The sequence below is a fragment of the Mus caroli genome, unplaced genomic scaffold (assembly GCF_978045245.1).
Source record: "Mus caroli unplaced genomic scaffold, Mus_caroli_1 scaffold_9, whole genome shotgun sequence".
NCBI classification, from domain to species: Eukaryota; Metazoa; Chordata; class Mammalia; order Rodentia; family Muridae; genus Mus; species Mus caroli.
The window spans coordinates 22,825,898-22,846,328 of record NW_028227264.1 but is presented as its reverse complement, the minus strand read 5'-3'; the positions used below and the strand labels follow the sequence as shown (position 1 = coordinate 22,846,328).

The following is a 20,431-nucleotide window of genomic DNA, read 5'->3' as shown; positions in this document are numbered from 1 at the left end:
CGGAGGACAGTCCTCCATAAAAGGGAGGGGGCTCCACCATCTCGGGCTCTCTCTCTGGCTCCTTTCTCCACTGGCTCCTGATGGGGTAAGCAATAAAGTTTGTACTGCAGAAGATTCTTGTTGCCCTGAGCGTGTTCTTACCAGGGGGACACACAAAAGCGCGGGCAACAAGACCCTGTCTCAAAGATAAAAATAACACTACAATTAGATCTCTTCTGCTCTAACTTAGTGATCATTCAGAATTTTTCTGTCACAGCTTACTGATGTACTGCAGTGTGTTTCATTGCTAGTACTGGCGACAGCACACACAATGCCACATTCACACAAATCTGCTTGCAGTGACAAAACACTACTCAATATTTATCTCAAATACATGACAACTAAGTATGTTATAAATGAACAACTTACACAAAAACCAATCAGTTGGAAACACGAACCTCAGACACCGTGTAGTACATAACAGGGCTCTCACATTACTTACACAGGAAATGATATACTGTTTAGGATCTGCTTCAAAATATTATGGGTGGGTGCAGTGAGCATGAAGGAGTAGAGGCGAAATACACATGAGGCTTGCGCTTTCCGCATAGCACGCGTGCGCACATTACTCTTTCTTTACTACTGTTCTACTGATGAGCATCCTATAAACTCTGCAAACCAAGTACAAAGGGAGGCAGAGGAGGCCATGTCAGCTCAGGTCTTAAATCCCAGCACTGGAGAACTGAACACAGAACAAGAGGTTCAAAGCCAGCCTCAGCTACAGTCCAGCCTGCATGACATGAGGGTCTGTCTCTGTAGAAAGACTTCTGTTTTCTGTAACGAATAATGGTATGGTAGGAACGAATTTCAAAATAAAAAAGAGCAGCAGATACGCATGCACACACACACACACACAAATATGGCTTCAATAAATTACATATACATATACAAAGAAAAGTCTTAAATACAACCATCTTCCACTGCTGCCCTGTGTGCTACACAAAGCAATTGACACACAGGTCCCAAGCTATAGAACGGTCTAGAATCCACACTACAGTCTTTTATCCTAAGCTCACAGCACCAAGATAAAAGTGAACTGGCATCAGGAAAGCAGCTGCCACACCTACACCAAACATGTACCAATCCATAGTCCTTTTCAGGGCTGCAGACGTTAGGAAATGCCCTCCACAGACCTCATCCTGCTTCCAGTGTTAGGGTGGGGCCCTGGGAGAGAAACCAGTGTTTTCACAATCCCATATGCGCCTAATTTAAAACAGACATGCTTGGCACTAGGAAAGTGAAGCCACGAGCTTTACTGATGTTAATTTTAATGGCCATGATCCAAAGACAGTTCCGGCTACAAGTGCAGAGGAAACTCTTGACTTCTTTTTAAGACAGATTCAAATCATTACTTGACACTCTTTAAGTTTTCCTACATATATTTTTTATTTATTTTATGGAGGGAGAAAGTTTTTTCTCTTCTCCATTAAGAGAAGTGAATGAAAGGAAACGTCTCCAGGAAGATTTTCAGTTAGCTGCTTTCAACAGAGAGTACCAGGAAGACACAAAGGATTATCATAACAAATATAGTCTCCCAAAGCCTCCGCTGACTATGCACACTGTCTAGATACCACCAGGGCCACATTGGCTTTGCAAACACTTCTGAAAGCATTTGGCATCATTTTCCAATAACCCCCACAGTACCAGACTTCCTTGTTGGTTTTTTTTTTTTTTCAGCAGTATTTCAAAACCTTGACACATTTATTGAGCTATTTTTGGAAGACTTCGGTCTGTCTACCTTCAGGGCTCATGATGCAAATATTTAAAAGCTACAGGACATCCCTTTACCTACAAAACTTGGCAGGCTTCCTGGGTCTCCAAGAAAACTCCAATTAGCTATTTTATTGTGAGCAGAGGAGTAGAATAGAGAAGAAACCACTGAACACAGGAGCCTGGCCAGGCTGGCTGTCATTACTAAACTGCTGAGTGGCTTCCATTTAACCTCTTCCTGGCTTGCCTTTCTTAGTTGTCAGAGCTACTGAACAGAACTTTAAAAAAAAAAAAAAAAAAAAAATCTTAAAAGTAGAATGACAAAATGTTCTAGATTTTTGTTAGAACAAAATAACTTTAAAATTAACAGATATATATGTATATATATATATTTTTTTTTTAAGGAAGGAAGGAAGGAAGGGAAGGAAGGAAGGAAGGAAGGAAGGAAGAAAGAAAGAAAGAAAGAAAGAAAGAAAGAAAGAAAGAAAGAAAGAAAGAAAGAAAGAAAGAAGCATGCTAGGTACACACATAATCCCAGCACTAAGAAGACTGAGCCAGAAGAGCTGAGCTGCCAGGGAGAGCCTGTGGAAGAAGAGAAGGGAAAGAGAAGCCCACCACAGTCACCACATAGCTTTATATGCTACCAAGAGGAAAAAGGACTGCATAAAAAAGCACTGGCAGAGACATCTTCCTTAGAACCTACCCAGTGGGACTCTTCGAAGGGTTTGGTTTTGTTGGATTCTTTTTTTTATTTAGGTGTGTTGATATTTTGCCCACGTGAGGGTGTCAGATCTTCTATAACTGGAGTTACAGACATTTGTAAGCTGCCATTTGAGCAGCTGGGAATCAAACCCCGGTCTTCTTAAAGCAGCCAGTCCTCTAAACATCTAAGACATCTCTCCAGCTCCAGGTCTTGTTTTTTTTTTTTTTTTGGTTTTTCGAGACAGGGTTTCTCTGTGTAGCCCTGGCTGTCCTGGAACTCACTCTGTAGACCAGGCTGGCCTCGAACTCAGAAATCCGCCTGCCTCTGCCTCCCGAGTGCTGGGATTAAAGGCGTGTGCCACCAACGCCCGGCTCAGGTCTTGTTTTTATTTGAGACAGGACCTCCTGTAGCCAAAGCTAACTTAGAACATGCTATGAAGCAGAAAATGACTTTGAATTCTGCTTCCATCTCGAATTATAGTCATGCATCTCTTTTAGCTTCAGTAATTTGTGCACCCATATTATAGTTTTTCCAAATCCTGTATTAAATTTAATGTCTGTCTCTAGATCACTTTAAAATGTGTATCTGCTTCCAAGTTTGGCTAAGTAATAGAAATGAAGTAAGAGTTAGAAACAATTGTACATCTGCATATACAGTCAAAGGGTTAAAAGGAGTCTACACAACACCTCAGTCATTGTTATAGTCCAGGGAGACACTGTACTATTTAGAACCAGCACTATCTTCTCACAGAAAAAAAAAAAAAAAAGAGAGAGAGAGTTTGAATTTATAAACTTCTGAAACCCACTGGGCAAGTTAGGATAAAGCACAGACTTGTAGCCATTGGCTCTTCCTAGGCAGCCTGGCCATACTGTCACCCACCTGCACACATGTGCACACTCACATGTGTACACACACACACACACACACACACGAGCGTAAGATGGAACTGAGAAACTGTTGTACGTTTGAGCCTAATGGCAGGAACTTTATAGCTTCTAACACAGCTGAAGTAAAGGCTGATACCACAAACACCAGGCAGATGAGACAAAAGCAAAACCATCTTCAGGATGAAACATAAGACTGTTTAACACTATCTTTGCAGGCCTAACCAACGCACTTTACATGGCTCCTCTCTAGTTAGAGACTGGGAAAGAGAGTGTTCGTCTTATGAGAAGCGATTAAAACAAACTAACTCTAATCAGAACGTAAAGTAAGTAGCTATATCATTTATATGTACAAGAAACTGGAGGGAAGAGGCATTAGCAAGACTGCATAGGCTTCTCAAGTGTTCCCACGATGAAACATCAACTAAAACAACTTTTGATGCACAAAAAAACCTCCACATGAACCCAAGAAACCAGACAGTGGCTGTTAAATGTCTGTGGAACCAAGTTCTTGACTCCCAGCATGTCCTGTTCCCTTAGAAAATACAAAAGACTTTAACAAATAATAAAATGAAAGGTATTTCATCATTTTCTTCAACTCAAGAAACAAGATGGTTATGTTTCTTAGAGACCAAACACACCAAAAACAACCCAGAAATATTGAAAGTAGCGGCCACTGGGAAGCTGACGGCTATCAGAGTTCGGGCACTGGCCTGCCCACTGTTTCCCCTGTATCCTACCTACAGCATGCCAACGTCCTCTAGGGAGTGCCATTTCCACTGTAAATTAAAGAGCACAAGTGTAAAACCACATGAAGGAACAAGCTGGTCGGGAGAGGGAGAAAGCCACACTTGATCCTTAGGCTTTCTACTCTGGCACGTCTCGTTGATGTCGGAGGAGCAGATGAGGAGCGGTGCCTAACAGGCAAGAGGTCATTCTTCACTTGAGCAGGAGCTTAGCTCTGTGGGGCACTGGCACAGCATGAGGCCCTGTTTCAATCACAAGAATCGCACAACCCAAAGCAGTGCTCAGTCATGGTAGACTTGTTACTCAGTGCTTCAAGAACACACAATAAGCCGGGCAGTGGTGGTGCACGCCTTTAATCGCAGCACTTGGGAGGCAGAGGCAGGTAGATTTCTGAGTTCGAGGCCAGCCTGGTCTACAAAGTGAGTTCCAGGACAGCCAGGGCTATACAGAGAAACCCAGTTCGGGGGGGGGGAGGGGGGGAATCACACAGTAGAGTAGAAATGAGGGGGCCCAAAACAAGCAAGCTAACATTCAGCCAACACGTCCACTGGGTGCCGTGACCTTCATCGGGAAAGTGAACTGCATACCACACTAACATGTATAAATACAGTCCAAACAGTCTTCCTTCTTTTGGGTTTGGTTTTCTAAGGCTTGCTTCTCTTTCTTTTCTAACACACCGTTACTGATTGTGGCTGACACCTTCATTATGTACATAATTGAAAGAAGGCAGCCCCTAAGACTGAATGAACCCATCTGTGCTGTGACAGCATCAAAAGCCTGATGGCCACAGACCAGGAATATGGCTCAGTGAGTAAAGGCGCTTGCAACCAAGCCTAAGGGTCTGGGTTCAACCCTAAAACCCGCAGGACTTAACTCCCATGAGCTGTCCTCTAACCTCCACAATGCCCTGTGGAATGTACAAGCCTACATACATAAGCATAAACCCATACACAAAATGAAGGTAAAAATAAAATTCAATAAAAGATATTGAATACAAGCCTACACCTATGGAATAATCTCACAGAAATAGGAAAGAGGGAGGGAACTGGGTCATTTTTCGAGATCAAAGAGAATACAGGGTACAGGAATAGGTTAAGCATACCACAGAGATGAAAAGAGCAAAATTCACACTGTGTTTAGCACATGAGACAATCAATTATGTTTCTTCAACAAAATACACTGAAAGGAAAAATAAGAAATAAAGAGATAACTAAATCTTAAGGGCTACAAAGACTAACTGCATGTACAAATCTTAACTGCATCTTCATACAAAGAAATTTCTTTTCAATAAATGGCACTTGAAAGATTGGGAAGATTAATGGTTAAGAGCACTTGCTACTCATGCAGAGAAGTGAGGTTCTATTCCCAGTTCCCACAGTGGGTCACTACTGGTTCCAAGGAAACCAACATCCTCTTCCAGCCTCCACAAGGACCAAGAACGCATGAGGTACAGACGTACACGCAGGTAAAACATTCATACACATAAAATACACGTTTTTAAAATCACATTGATTAAATTGACACTTACCTACTTGGGTATGGTGGGTATATACCTATAATCTCAAAGTTGACTTGAGAAGCAGGAAAATCACAAGTTCAAGGCCATCTTGGGCTACATAAAAGAATGTGAGACCAGACTGAACTACAAAAGGAATTTGAAGCCAATGTGGGCTACATAGTGAGCCTCTGTCTCAAAGCCTCCCACTTTAAAAATTGACACTTAAAAACATTAAAGACCATGGGGCTTAAGAGATGGCTCAGCAGTTAGGAGAACTTCCTGCTCTTACACAGCACCTCAGTTTGGATCAAAGAGACTATATTAGGCAGTACACAGACACCTGTAACTCCAGCTCCAGGGAACTTTTACAACATCTTCTAACCTCCAGAGACCCCATAAGCACTGTGCACATACCATGCAGGCACACACACAAACATGCGCTTAAATACAAACCAATTTAAAAAAGAAAGAAATTGGGAATCAAGACTTCAATGCTGACAGACAACTTGGTAGCTTTAAGAAACGTTCAGTGTAATGATGGCATTCCAATGAACACTATAAAAGAGTATTGTCATCTAAAACTGAAAATGAAACAAAAATCACAAAACGTTGGGCAGTGGTGGCGCACGCCTTGAATCCCAGCACTTGGGAGGCAGAGGCAGGCAGATTTCTGAGTTCAAGGCCAGCCTGGTCTACAAAGTGAGTTCCAGGACAGCCAGGGCTACACAGAGAAACCCTGTCTCAAAATAAAATAAAATAAAATAAAATCACAAAACAACACTGAGGTTTTCCAGGGGTGGCCCACACAAATCAGGGCTGGTGGCTCCTGAAGCCCTGTGTCCTCAACACTTGAAAGGTGGAAGCAGGAGGAAGAGAGGCTCAAGTTCATGTCAGTCTGCATGGTGATCCTGGCAATGCAGGAGACCTTGTCTCAGGAAAAGTTGTTTTTGAAAATGTAGAAGATACAGAAAATAAGACTTAATCCCATATCAAGCTGCTGCCTCAAAGGGTGAACTTTGGTTGCTCCGGTCTCTGACTATGACATCTGGTAATGATCAAAATGACCAAATAACCAGATAATTAGCTCACTGTGTCCAGAGATACAAGAGGTTGTCAGCCCTGTTTTGTGAGCATTCCTGTATGGTATACACACTGTCTTCTCTAGCCTTTGTAAGTCATGTGACCCCTGTTCTTCCTTGGCATGTGAAGGTAAATCAGCACTGCTGGTCTCCACCTCCTCTCTTTTCTCACAAACTCTGCACTTCCTAAGACCACAGGACAAACTGTTTTACAGTCTGCTTTACAGTCTGAACTGGTGGGCTGGTGCAAAGGATGAAATGAAAAGCATCACTTTAAAAAGCCAAACAACATATAAATCAGGCTCAGCCGTGGGCTGAGGAAGTCTAAAAGTGAGCTTTAGAGGATGAGCAAATTGTTGAACAGTAAAGGAGGAAGTCTAGAACCAAATCAGAACAGGAATGATTCATACACCATGTCTGAGGGCTTACTGCACAGGGGACGTTGATCAACCATGACCCTGACAGTGACCCACAGCAACACTTCACAGAGGGAGAGGCCCAATAGAAGGAAAGCCCTACTGTAAGCAACATTCGCTGTAAGGTCACATAGCCTCACCTATCATCAGTTCAACCACTGTTTAATAAAGGAATAAATCCAATAGTTGGCTCACACGATGCAAATGAAGCAGTCTAGAGAAGATTTTCTTAGCCTGTGGGTAGATTCCCAGAGCCTGCACATCAGATATTTACAGCCCGATTCATAACAGTAGCAAAGTTATAGATATGAAGTAGCAACAAAATAATTTAATGGTTGGGGTCACCACAACATGTGGGTCACAGCATTAGGAAGGCTAAGAACCACTGCTCTAAAGGTAACATGAAAAGGAAATAGGGAAACTGAGTCAAAAGAGTTATCATAAAAAAATAACGCAAGCTCTGTCAGGCTGATGGTCCTCCCAGTAGAGGCAAATGGAACCAGCATTAATCACTGTCCTCCAAGTTTCCCACCCAAAATAAAAGCATTTATATTAGACTTCTGGTCTCATAATACTGGCAGATACTTTAAAATTAAACACTACACTGGGGGAATATACGCCTGCAGGTTTATTTCACATATAATACAAGGTACTGGATCTATAAAGGTTTGGCTTTAGTGTGTTGTTTGCCAGAGCTTACACAACCAGTAAAACACCCACTTACTAAGAGTCTTGTCTCAACAACCTTACTTCAACTACAGAGAAAAGAACTTGAGAGACAACACAGGCGCCCTTCAGACTCAGGATCCGTTACCTCTAGCAACACCACAAAAAGACTACATTCTTCCCGTATTGTTGAAACCAGGTCCCAAGAGAACCACCATATACAAGGCACTTTCTGCATTATTTTTTAAAAATTGGGCAAGATTAGGTTAATAGTTCTGTAAAAGCCTGAAAATTCTAAAGATACTGTACTAAAAATAGTTTTTAAAAGGCATTCAAAGAATAAAAAAATCCCAGCCCCATATCAGACTCTGCTTCCACACAGATAACTGGTTCCTGACAACTGCAGAAAATGTGCTTACCAAAAGCAACACACTAGCTCTTTTCATAACCGAGCAAACAACTCTCATAGATGCCAGGCACTGTGTGAAGCATTCTATAAACACTGGCTCGCTTAATTCTTGTATCACTCTATGAAATAGGTACGATTTTCACTCACTCACTCACACACACACACACACACACACACACACCATTAAAGAAATGGCTTTGTAAAATATTTTGCCCAAAGTCCCTGGCAAAATGTCAGCCTAGCCAACAGCACCCAGCATGGACATGTTAGTGGCCTTCTCTAATTACAGTTCTACTTCAGGAAACTTCTGAGGAAACAAAAGCAGGCGTGAAACTCACAGGTAACAATACAAGTGGATAAGATTGAATATCTTATCCACCTTGACAACAGCACAGAGGGACGGACTGGAGAATCCAATGGAAAGGAAGTAAGTACAGCGGGCAGAGGGGAAAAAACAACAGTGACAAAGTACAACCTTACAACAAAAGGAGAGATAAGGAAACAGTGTCTCTGCAGACTCTGACTTCCTCATCGCCAACATTTAAGAACTAGGTCTGGGATGCAGCTCAGCTATAGAGTGTGCGCCCTGGGTCAGACCCCAGCACCACATAAACTGGATGCTCAAGGTCCTCCTTGGCCACACACCACGTTCAAGGTCAGCCTCCTCGTCTACGCGAAAGCTTGTTTCATACAACAGTAATTATTACTTAAAAATAACTGCTGAATTAGATCAGCAATTTGAAACCTCTTCTTACCACCCAAATATTCTCATATTCCTATTTGGTCTTTCTCTATGTTCCCCTTACCTCTCAACCTCTTTCCTGCACTCACTCAAACACAAACAGAAGCACGCTTCTTACCACAGTCCCAAGACACCCCCCAAGCAACACATTCTCACTAAGCTCTCGATCCTCACATCAAGAGTATAACTTAAGTTGTCTAAGCACTTCTGACCAAGTCTCCCAAGAGTGGAGGGTGTGTGTGTGTGTGTGTGTGTGTGTGTCTATTCTTAAAAAGTAGCCTCTTTGGATAATGGGGGATGGAGGGCAAAGAACAGTAGCAAATATAACTCACATCTGCATACCTTCAAACTGCTGAGATGTAGACACACACACTGTGGAACAATGGGTGAACTAGACACTGCTGTAAAACCCTGATGGAGTCAGCTGCAAAGCTCATCCAGAGACCTGGACACCCAGAGTTGGAATCTGAAAAAACATGCCTGGATGGTAGATGAACCTACATGCCATTTTTTAGTTCACCTTTGAGGGTGCTAAATGAAAAAAAAAAAAAAAAGTTAAAATGTAAAAAAAAAAAAAAAAAAAAATCAGTTATCTGAGCGAAGCATACTTAACGTCACTAAGCGTATAAAATTAACTCAAGGCCCATTTGAGAGGGAAACCCAGAAGAAGTATGAAGGCACTGAGAGTCTATAAAGATCTGACTTGGGATTTGAAATGAAAACTCAAATAAAAAGTTTTCTTTTTTGTTAAAAAAAGAAAACTCAGAAAACCTCTCATTTTTTACAAAAATTCTAGTTATAATAAATGCTATTCAAACCAGGAAAACCATGTACAGATGATTTACGATCGTAAACATGAAAACCGCCCATCTAAGCCCCTACACCCAATGATAAGAACAAGGGGGAACTGCGTCCAGCGCTGTTTCAAAAGTCAGTCCTCTTTATTATTTACATGATGTTTCTACATGAGCTACAACCAACCTCTATAAAGTTGGCTCAAGTTTTCAAAGCACACAACTGGAATCCTAGCAACTAGAAACTAGAGGACCAGAAGTTCAAAGCCAACCTTAGCTACACAGAAGGATCAGCACCATTCTAAACTGTATGAAACCCTGGGCTTTGTTGTTGTTTTGCTTTTTTGGAATTTTATTTGGTTAGCTGGTTGGGGTTTTTATTTTTGTTTTGTTTTGTTGTTGTTGTTGTTGTTGTTGTTTATTGTTTGCTTTGTTTTGTTTTGAGACAAGACCTTTCTACATAGCCCTGATTGTCCCGAAATTCACAACACAGACCAAGCTGACCTTGAACTCACAGAAATCTGCTGGCCTCTGCTTCCCAAGTGCTGGAATTAAAGTAATTAAAAATATACTCAAGAAGGTTGGAAAGACTGTTCGGCAGTTAAAGAGCACTTGCTGATCTTGCAGAGAATCCAGATTTGCTTTCCATTACCTACAGAGCTTACAACTGCCCATAACTCCAGTTCCAACAGAAGCAGCACCCTCTTTTGGTCTGTGTGGACATCAGGCACCCACATGGTACACATACATACGTGCAGGCAACATAATCACACACATAAAAAGTCAACCTTTAAAAATATACAAAAAAAGGTTCTGTGAATTAATTTTCTACTACTGATTCACCATCTATCAGATATAATGTAAATATGTGGTGTGTATGTGTATTCCCTTCTATCTCATACAAAATACATGTAGTTTATAGAAAAACTACCCTCAAAAAGTTATAACTGTCAATTTTTTCAAGATTTATTAGAGATAGTTCTCCTATTTCATTTCTAGCTTACTTGTGGCCTCTCAGTAACTACCTACTAATAGGTGCTATAGTGGCCATGTCCTTTAGTTAATGACACACAGCAGTCATTCAAGCTTAGATTTTAGTTTGGGACACTGCCCAGAGAGACAAATGATAGAAATCTTATGAATATTAAGTTACTGCTAAAACATAGTACTCCCCAAGGATGCTCTGTCTACAATCTGTGAAGGAATCATACAAACCCCTATTTATTCAGGTCTTCCAAAGAAGCTAGAAATGTTTGTGTGGGAAGGGGAAAGGAACAGAGCTAAGAGTAGATTTGCTGACTCTTAAAAGTTCAGCCCTGAGATTCCAAGATTCTATAAAAGAGCAGTGAATTAGGGTTTGGCTAGTTTTTGCTGACTATGGAAGCCAGAATAAACATTGACTTGCGGCTTTTAAATCTGTGAGAGTACCCAGTGGTTAGATACAGCAACTCTAATCTGGAGAGAAAACAAAACAAAACAAAAAACAAACAAGCAAAAGCAAATGTTTCTAAATAAAGGTGGGGCGGAGGGAAGAGGCACATTTCCTCTGTCTCCTCCAATAAACACTCCAGAGAAGCAACATGTGGCCCGATGAGAATGAGCTCCACAAACTTCTGCTGCCTTATTGAAAAAAGAAAAAAAATCAACTAGCAATTCATATTTTTCAAGAATGTTTACCCACAGCTATCTCAGTCCAAGTAAAGAAAAAGCCCTTGCTTTACTGTGGAAAGGAAACAAAAATCAAACCTCCCACTATGTAAAATATGAGCCCTGCATTCCTAAATAATATGGCAAAGATACAGCCTCTGCAGGTCACCAGCCACAGCATTACAGAGTGCCGATTCAGAGCAGAACTAAATGCTAAGCGTAACTACACAGAACTGCTAGTTATGGAGAAAATTTACCAATAACTATTTTAGTTGAGGGCTGCCTTCTCGTCGTGACTATTTTTAGTTGAAAGTGTGTGGTTGGGTAAGCCCATGTGGATATGGTTCTGATTTTTTTTAATGTCTATTTTTTACATTCTGGTCACTGGTTAGGTTTTCGATTCTTTAGAACTGGTAATTTGAAAGAAGTAAACCACAAGAACATTACATTAAAAAGCAGAAGACGCCAGGCTCACCAACTCAGGTCAGCTGAGTCCTCACAAATCTAAAGACGGTCCCTCTCGCCCAGACTCGCACGTAACATGAAATGTACACAAACAAAATGTCCTAAAGCCGTGTCTCCAGGTATAGCAAACTTCCAAGGTCCCTTATTTTTCTGTCTGCAGTTATTTTGGGGTGGGGGGTGGGTATCCGTTCCTGGAAAGCTCCAAATGGGTTTCTTTCTAATTGGACCTAAGAATTCGGATTTTAAAGATCCATAATCAGTTATCATAAGACATCCCACAGCAGCTTACATTTCTTACACAGAAACGTGTCACTGAAAATCTATTGCACAGCAGTACTTTGGATTCCTTTTAACAGTCCCCCTCTCATTAGACTTCAAGAGAGCTAATGGCTCAATGCAGCCACATTTTTTTTTCTTGCACACAGTGTCCTACTTCTACTAGAGGTAAATGACTGAAGAACTGTTAGGACTAGATCCTTCTTAAAGGGGATCGTTTTAAAGGAGAGGGACCGTCCTCTCCTGTTAATGAGCAGCCTCTTGTTCTCAATAGGCAGTTTGCAAGCAAGACCACTGCTGTCTTCAATGGGAATTCTGCCCCAGAAGTGGAGAAGACAGAATAGGATTAAACTGGGCAAACTTCACACCACTGCTGCAACTCCTCCAGTTCTCCAAAGGGTACAAAGACCTCTGAGGTTTGATGGCGGCTCTCAAACCAAATTATTGAAATGACCGCCCTAGCCCCAACAGGTGACATAGCCTTTCTCTCTCTCTCTCAAAGTTATGTCAAACTAGCAACCTAAGGGGGTTGCTGGTGCCTACCAAGATCCAGGATAACATTGCAAGGCAGCCTACCAGTGGCTGCAAGGCAAACCAGAGATTTCTCACAGCAGGAGCCTGCAAACAAACTGAATAGCACAGGAAAACCTGTACAAGCACTGCGACTTCTAAACTCCATCTCCCACAGCCAAGAAACGGATTGAGTTTTCCTCAAATCCACGGGAATGTCTGACAGACTAGACTAAAATGTTATTAATGCAGCGTTATAAGGCAATGAAGAATACAGACATAATGAACTCCCACAAAGAAAGAAAGAAAGAAAGAAAGAAAGAAGAGAAGAGAAGAGAAGAGAAGAGAAGAGAAGAGAAGAGAAGAGAAGAGAAGAGAAGAGAAGAGAAGAGAAGAGGAGAGGAGAGGAGACAGGAAGGACTGAAGAAAAAAATGAGTGGAGAAAACTGAGACCATTTTTGTTTTGTTTTGTAGCTAATCACAGAAACAAGAACATACTGCCCTGCACACCCCACATTTTACATGCAACAAAGTTCAAGAAACAGAGAGAATCTTGATTCCCAAAGGAGGAAATATAAGTACAACTCCCCTAAATGCCACCGTGCCTACCACTCTCCCAGGAACCTTAAAAATCAGGGACAGCTGTTCAGGTGACAGATTTACTGAAGGGTTTCCTCATTTTGTAAGGAAGGCTCCACGGAGACCACTCCCCAAAATAAGACACCGGGGGAAGGGGGCGCTCTTCTAACTTCACTCCAAATAAATAAATAAAACTTGGCCCCGCCTGAGGCTGGCGTCTGGGGACATTTAATGACTAACGTCCACCGCAGACGTCTGGGGTTGAGGATGGGGGATCCCGAGATGCCAACCTCAACGCCATCGACTCGGTTATTTCCTCCTCGTAGCCCTGACCTGCAGCTCACCTAAACTGCTCCCACCCCTCAGCTGCCAGCGCCGAGAAAAAGAAGCCATCGGGGGCGGATGGCCTGGTGTCCGAGCTGGAAGGCTCGCCGCAGAAAACGTGCGAGGGTGTCCTCGGCTCCAGACCGCACAGTGGGCGGCGGGGACAGAGGATCGCCCGCGTTAGCCAGACCTGCGGCGCGCGTGGGGCTGGGTGGCTGGCGGGGCGCGCTCCCTCCCCGACTCCCGCAGAGCCCACGCGCGCCGCGGGCCCGCATCTGGCGACCCTCGGGAGAGAGGGCGCGGCGAGCCCCCGGCACCCAGGATGGAGCCGCACGCCTCGGCAGGGCCGGGGCGCGAGAGCCGGGGGACGCCGCGGCGGTCCCCGCCCGGGAAGGAGAGAGAAGGGCCCGCGGCCGCCCCCTCCCCCGCCCGGGATGGCCGTCCGGGCTTCCTGCCGGGGTCCGCTTCCCGCCTGCAGCGTGTCAGGACCCGGCCCGCCACTCCGCAGCCCGCTCGCCTCCTTACCCGGACACCGCCCCTCTCGAGCTTGCTCGCCCCGGGAACGCGTCCCGTTCCAGCCTCGGACGCCGCCGGCCCTCCGCGCCTGCCGCCTCCACCCTCCTCTGGGTTTCAAATTGAAATTCCCTGACTGGGGCCGTCAGAGAACTCTCCGCGCAAGCCCCGCCCCCTCCTGGCGGAAGCCCCGCCCTCGTCCCCCGCCCGGCACGCCCCGGGCGCGGAAACCCCCGCGGGCAGGCCACGCCCCCACGGCCAAAGCCACGCCCCCGGCGCCGGCTGGCGTGGGAGGGGGGCCTTCCCGAGGGGTTCGCGCGTCTCTCGGGCCCAGTGCCCCGTCGCAGGGGTGCGTTTCGCCTTCGGAGCGACCCTGGAGATAATGACAGCCAGTGCACGTGTGCGAGGCGTTCTTTCTGAGCATCTTGGCCTTAAATGCCCTCTCAACTTCGAAAAGTTCTTTCTTCGGAGTGCTTTCACTAACCAAACCTTCACTGGATGCCTATTTCGTGGTAGACGGTAGAGCAGGTCCAGGAAACCGAATAAGGAAAGCCGGGTCCCCCCTCAGTCTGCAGTGAAAGAAGTGCTTTCACAGGAAAGGCTTGAAAAGAATCCATTTATTCTTCCTGTGGGAGAGGCAGGAGAGATTGGGTAAACCCCGTGGAGGAGAGGCGCTTTGATGCTCAGCCTTACTAGTCAGGATTTCTCCAGGCAGAGAATTGAGAACCTAGCTTGCAAAGTATAATGGGAATAAGGCAGTGACAAAAAAAATTAAAATAAAAAAATACACACGTGATATATATATTATATATATGAATGATATAGATAGATAGATAGATAGATAGATCGTGGTAAATTTTACAGATTAGTACAATTGACCTCAATCTCTTCTACTTATTTCATCCTTTCTGAGCATTGCATGTCAAGCTGTCAGAGTGGCAGCCCACTGCCTCCAGCATCTGCAACCCCACCCTGTGTTCTTCTAGTCATTTGCTTCCTCCCACCTCTAATAAAATCTTTAATGATTCACCTCTGCCAATTTCCTTCCTAAACATTGTAAAATTAGCAAGATCAAATTAACCATCAGTAGCAATGCCTTGGGTGTGGATAATACTTCCCAGGTAATGGCACACATGCAGGTGTTTTATCAGTTGGTCCTTACTATAAAAAGGGTACCTACATCAAAAAGAAAAGAGTTGGGGAAATAAATTACTTGCTAGAATCATCCTTGTAAATAATAAAATTATTGCTATAATAGCATTTGTTGTGTGTCAGAAACTTGAGTTGACTTAGTTGACTTCAGTCCCAGACGCTAAGAACACAAGGAGAGTTTGATAAGCTGTTTAATGAATACTAGAATCCTGATTACATACATTTCTAGCATAAAGAAGGCTTGGAATAATTGGTGTTGCTTTTCTGTTGCTATGAGGAAATGCCTGAAACAGATAACTTTGAAGAGATTTCCTCATGGTGCCATAGGCTTCTGTCCTTGGTCACCCAGTCCTTTACTTTGAATGGGTGGCAAAGTATCACGGCAGGGACCACATTGAGCAAATTGCCTCATGGAATCTGAGAAGCAAGAATTGAGAGACTGAGGTCCTAATATACCTTCCACTGACATATACCCAATGACCTAACCTCCTCCAACTAGGTCCCACATGCAAAGGTTCCTATCTCCCCACAATATCATTAACTGGGAACCAAGCCTTTCAACCCAAGACCTTCAGGGAAATAATTAAGACCTGGTCCACAGAGGCAGCTCCCATAAACCAAACTTCAAGATCCAGTACTTTCCAAGACATTGAAATTAAATATCTGTAATTTGGATTCCATACTAAGAATAAGACATATTTCATTTTTGTTTGAGACAGATGTTCACCATGTTGATCATTGTACTGGCTGGTTTGGTGTGCCAACTTGACTCAAGCTGGAGTTACCACAAAGAAAGGAGCCTCCCTCGAGGAAATGCCTCCATGAGATCCAGCTGTAAGGCATTTTCTCAATTAGTGATCAAGGGGGAGGGCTTATTGTGGGTGGCGTCATCCCTGGGCTGGTAGTCCTGGGTTCTATAAGAAGGCAGGCTGAGCAAGCCAGTAACATCCATCCATGGCCTCTGCGTCAGCTCCTGCTTCCTGAACTGCTTGAGTTCCAGTCCTGACTTCCTTGGTGGTGAAAAGTGTAAACTGAATAAACCCTTTCCTCCCCAACTTGCTTCTTGGTCATGATGCTTGTGCAGGAATAGAAACCCTGACTAAGACAACTACACTTGCCTAGAGTTCCTGGGCTCAAGTGATATTCCTACCACATGTAGCTAAGACTGCAGTGCAAGTTCATACTATAGTGTTGAACCTGAGTTCAACACGTAAGTTTGGGGCCCATAAAACCTTCATCCACATAGCCCCAAAGGTGGCTTGATGAGGACCTGAAATCAGAAGCCAACATCCAGGTAGCAGCCAGGTGTAGTACTGCAGGTGCTTATAACCCTAGCACTTTGGGGTCAACATTAAGGGATGAGTGAAGCTTACAGACACGCAGCCTAGGACAAAACACAAAAGGACTAAGTTCAGAGGGAAAACCTGCCTCAAAAGGAAGAAGACCAAAGATGATTAGGACGAGCAGACTCAGTGAGGACCTGGCAGACTTGAGAGGGATATGTGTTCCGAGAACTTGAATATTGTAAAGAAACAGGATGGGAGATATCAGCAAACAACAGGTGGCCAATGCAAGCAAGGAAACCTAACAGGGAAGGGAGGGACATTTGGGCAAAGTCCTAAATAGGAGGTTCTCAGCAATGCAGGAAGGTTGAAACACTGCTGAAATTATCAGGCTGTGGTTCAAGGGCAGGTGTTCATCCTCAGGAAAACACACCAGTAATAATAACTGGGTTTCCCTAAACCAAACAATAACAGGCAAAGGACTGACCCAGACCAAAAACTATAGAAATTCAGGTACTAGACTTGAGAGTTACCTCATCCAAGTACCACCAGCCTCAAATGTGAGTACGATCAGCAGCAAAACCAGGCAAGCAGTGTAGACAAGCAATGTAGACAAGCAGTGTAGACAAGCAGTGTACACATGATCTCCCCAATGGCCTAAGTCCACAGCCTTGGGAAGAAAGCTGGTCTATACTATTACTATATTAGCAATTTATACGTGTGCCTCTGAGTACCTGGCTTAAGCCACAGAAACACACTGTAGGGGCTCTGGGTTGAAACAAATCAGCCCTTGTTTTGCATGGAACACAGACAGGAAAACCTAATAATACAGTTTTCTAGTGTGACTGACTTGTATGTTCTCAAGCTTACATGCAGACAATCCCAGTTCAAGACAAGCAACCAAGACACCATTCAAATATCACAGTAGAAGACACTGTCATGGCCACCCTTTGGTGGAGTTTTGTCAGGCTTCAAAAGGGTAAAACAATCATTATTAGCCATGAGTCTTTGGGGCAAGCCTCAAAAGTATTCCTCATCTCTGTTCCATGTGATAGCAGCTGATAAGCTTAACTGTAGATGAAGAAGCTAAGACAGTTCCATTCACATCTGCCAGTTGGTCCTGTCTGTTACTTGAGCACCAAATATCTCTTCCATGTGGATGCTCACTGCATGCCCTTCCCCTCTATCCCTCTATCTCATTCTATATGGCTTCTCTAGTAGAAAAACCCAGATTTCTTACATGGCATCTGGTTTTCAAGAAAATATGAACAAAACCTACAAGGCTTGCAAAACCTAAGTCAAGCTGTAGTACAGTAACACACTCCATTGTCTTATCAAAGAAATACAGAAGACCAGCCCTGGTTTAGAAAGAGAGACCATTGACTTCACCTCTTGATGGAAGAGTAGGTCAAATGGAGAAGAAAAGTTGTTGGTCCTTCTGGTCTGGGCTGGTGCCCTGAGCAGACTTTGGACATGAACTCCGAAGCCAGTACCAGAACACCCAGAGGAAGCCCTATTCCCAGGTGCTCTAAAGCTCCCAGGATCACAGGATGAGAGGTGAGGAGGACATAACATCAGCCCCAGTACCGGGAGTAACTGGGACCACCAGGACCTAGGCACCCAGGAACTCCACCCAACCAGTGGCACAGGTTCCTTCCGGTGACCTGAGCAGACCTTCCTTGGGAGTGAACTACTGGGAAGTTCCACAATACCCAGAGGAAGCTCCAATCCCAGGGGCTCTAACACGCCCAGGATCAGAGTATCAGAGGTGTCTGGAGCAGACCTTGGGCTCTAACTCCTCAGCCAGTCTCACAACACCTAAAAAAAACTCAACTCCCAGGCACTCTTACATGCCCAGGACCACAGGATCTCAGGGTCCCAGAGGCAGCTTGACTTCAGGAACTCACACACCCAGGATAACCCAGGATCTCAGGATTACAGGATCCTGGAATCACAGGATCACAGAGACATTTGGACTCTGAGAAGTTCTGACACAACCAGGATCACAGGAAGGACAGGCTCCAGTCAGATATAGCGAGGGCAGGTAGCACAAGAGATAATCAGATGGCAGGAGGCAAGAGTTAGAACATAAGCAACAGAAACCAAGGTTACTTGGCATCATCAGAACCCAATTCTCCCACTATAGCAAGTCCTGGATACACCATCACATTGGAAAAGCAAGATTCGTATCTAAAATCACTTCTCATGATGATGATAGAAGACTTTAAGAAGGACATAAATAACTCCCTTAAAGAAATATAGGAGAACACAGGTAAAAGCTAGAAGCCCTTAAAGACGAAACTCAAAAATCCCTTAAAACAATTACAGGAAAACACAATCGAACAGGCAAAGGAAATGAACAAAACCATCCAGGACCTTAAAATGGAAATAGAAACAACAAAGAACTCACAAAAGTAGATGACCCTAGAGTTAGAAAACCTAGGAAAAAGATCATGAGTCATAGATGCAAGCATCACTAACAGAATACAAGAGATAGAAGAGAGAATCTCAGGTGCAGAAGATACCATAGAAAATATTGACACAACAGTCAAAGAAAAGGCAAAATGCTCCTAACCCAAACATCCAGGAAATCCAGGACACAATGAGAAGACCAAACCTAAGGATAATAGGTATAGAAGGGAGTGAAGATTCCCAACTTAAAGGGCCAGTCAATATCTTCAAAAAAATTATAGAGGAAAACTTCCCTAACCTAAAGACAGAGATGCCCATAAACATACAAGAAGCCTACAGAACTCCAAATAGACGGACCAGCCGGGCGTGGTGGCGCACGCCTTTAATCCCAGCACTCGGGAGGCAAAGGCAGGCGGATTTCTGAGTTCGAGGCCAGCCTGGTCTACAAAGTGAGTTCCAGGACAGCCAGGGCTACACAGAGAAACCCTGTCTCGAAAAACCAAAAAAAAAAAAAAAAAAAAAAAAAAAAACAAAAAAAAAAAACAAATAGACTGGACCAGAAAAGAAATTCCTTTCTTCACATAATAGTCAAAACACCAAATGCACAAAACAAAGAATATTAAAAGCAATAAGGGGAAAAGGTCAAGTAACATGTAAAGGGAGACCTATCAGAATTACACCAGACTTCTCCCCAGAGACTATGAAAGCTAGAAGATCCTGGGCAGATGTCATACAGACCCTAAGAGAACACAAATGCCAGCCCAGGCTACTATATCCAGCAAAACTCTCAATTACCATAGATGGAGAAACCAAGGTATTACATGACAAAACCAAATTTACACAATATCTTTCCACAAATCCAGTCCTACAGAGGATAATAGATGGAAAACTCCAACACAAGGAGGGAAACTACACCCTAGAAAAAGCAAGAAAGTAATCTTTCATCAAACCCAAAAGAAGATAGCCACACAAATATAATTCCACCTCTAACAAGAGCAACAACAACAACAAAAAACTCAGGAAGCAACAATCACTGGTCCTTAATATCTCTTAACATCAGTGCACTCAATTCCCCAGTAAAAAGACATAGACTAACAGACTGGATAAGTAAACAGGACCCAACATTTTGCTGCATACAGGAAATACACCTCGATGACAAAAACAGACACTACCATAGAGTAAAAGGCTGGAAAACAAATTTCCAAGCAAATGGTCCCAAGAAACAAGCTGGAGTAGCCATTCTAATATCAAATAAAATCAACTTTCAACCAATAGTTGTCAAAAAAGATAAGAAAGGAAACGTTCATACTCATCAAAGGAATAAAATCTACCAAGATGAACTCTTAATTCTGAACATCTATGTTCCAAATGCAAGGGCACCCACCTTCACAAAAGAAACTTTACTAAAGCTCAAAGCACACATTGCACCTTACACAATAATAGTGGGAGACTTCAACATCCCATTCTAAGCAATAGACAGACCATGGAAACATAAGCTAAATGGAGACACAGTGAAACTAACACAAGTTATGAACCAAATGGATCTAACAGATATTTATAGAACATTTCATCCTAAAGCTAAA

At 43.5% G+C, this 20,431-nt stretch overlaps 1 protein-coding gene across 8 annotated transcripts in view; it reads right to left on the bottom strand.

Annotated features, from left to right (window-relative positions):
- The window catches only part of Epb41l2 (erythrocyte membrane protein band 4.1 like 2), a 151,196-nt gene extending 137,062 nt beyond the window's left edge, over positions 1-14,134 (bottom strand). For all 8 annotated transcript variants that reach the window (XM_085842698.1, XM_029482272.2, XM_085842696.1 and 5 more), the window contains exon 1: positions 14,014-14,134. The gene's annotated coding sequence lies outside the window, so the exon portion shown is untranslated. The remainder of the gene's footprint in view (positions 1-14,013) is intronic.
- Positions 14,135-20,431: the final 6,297 nt, after the last annotated feature.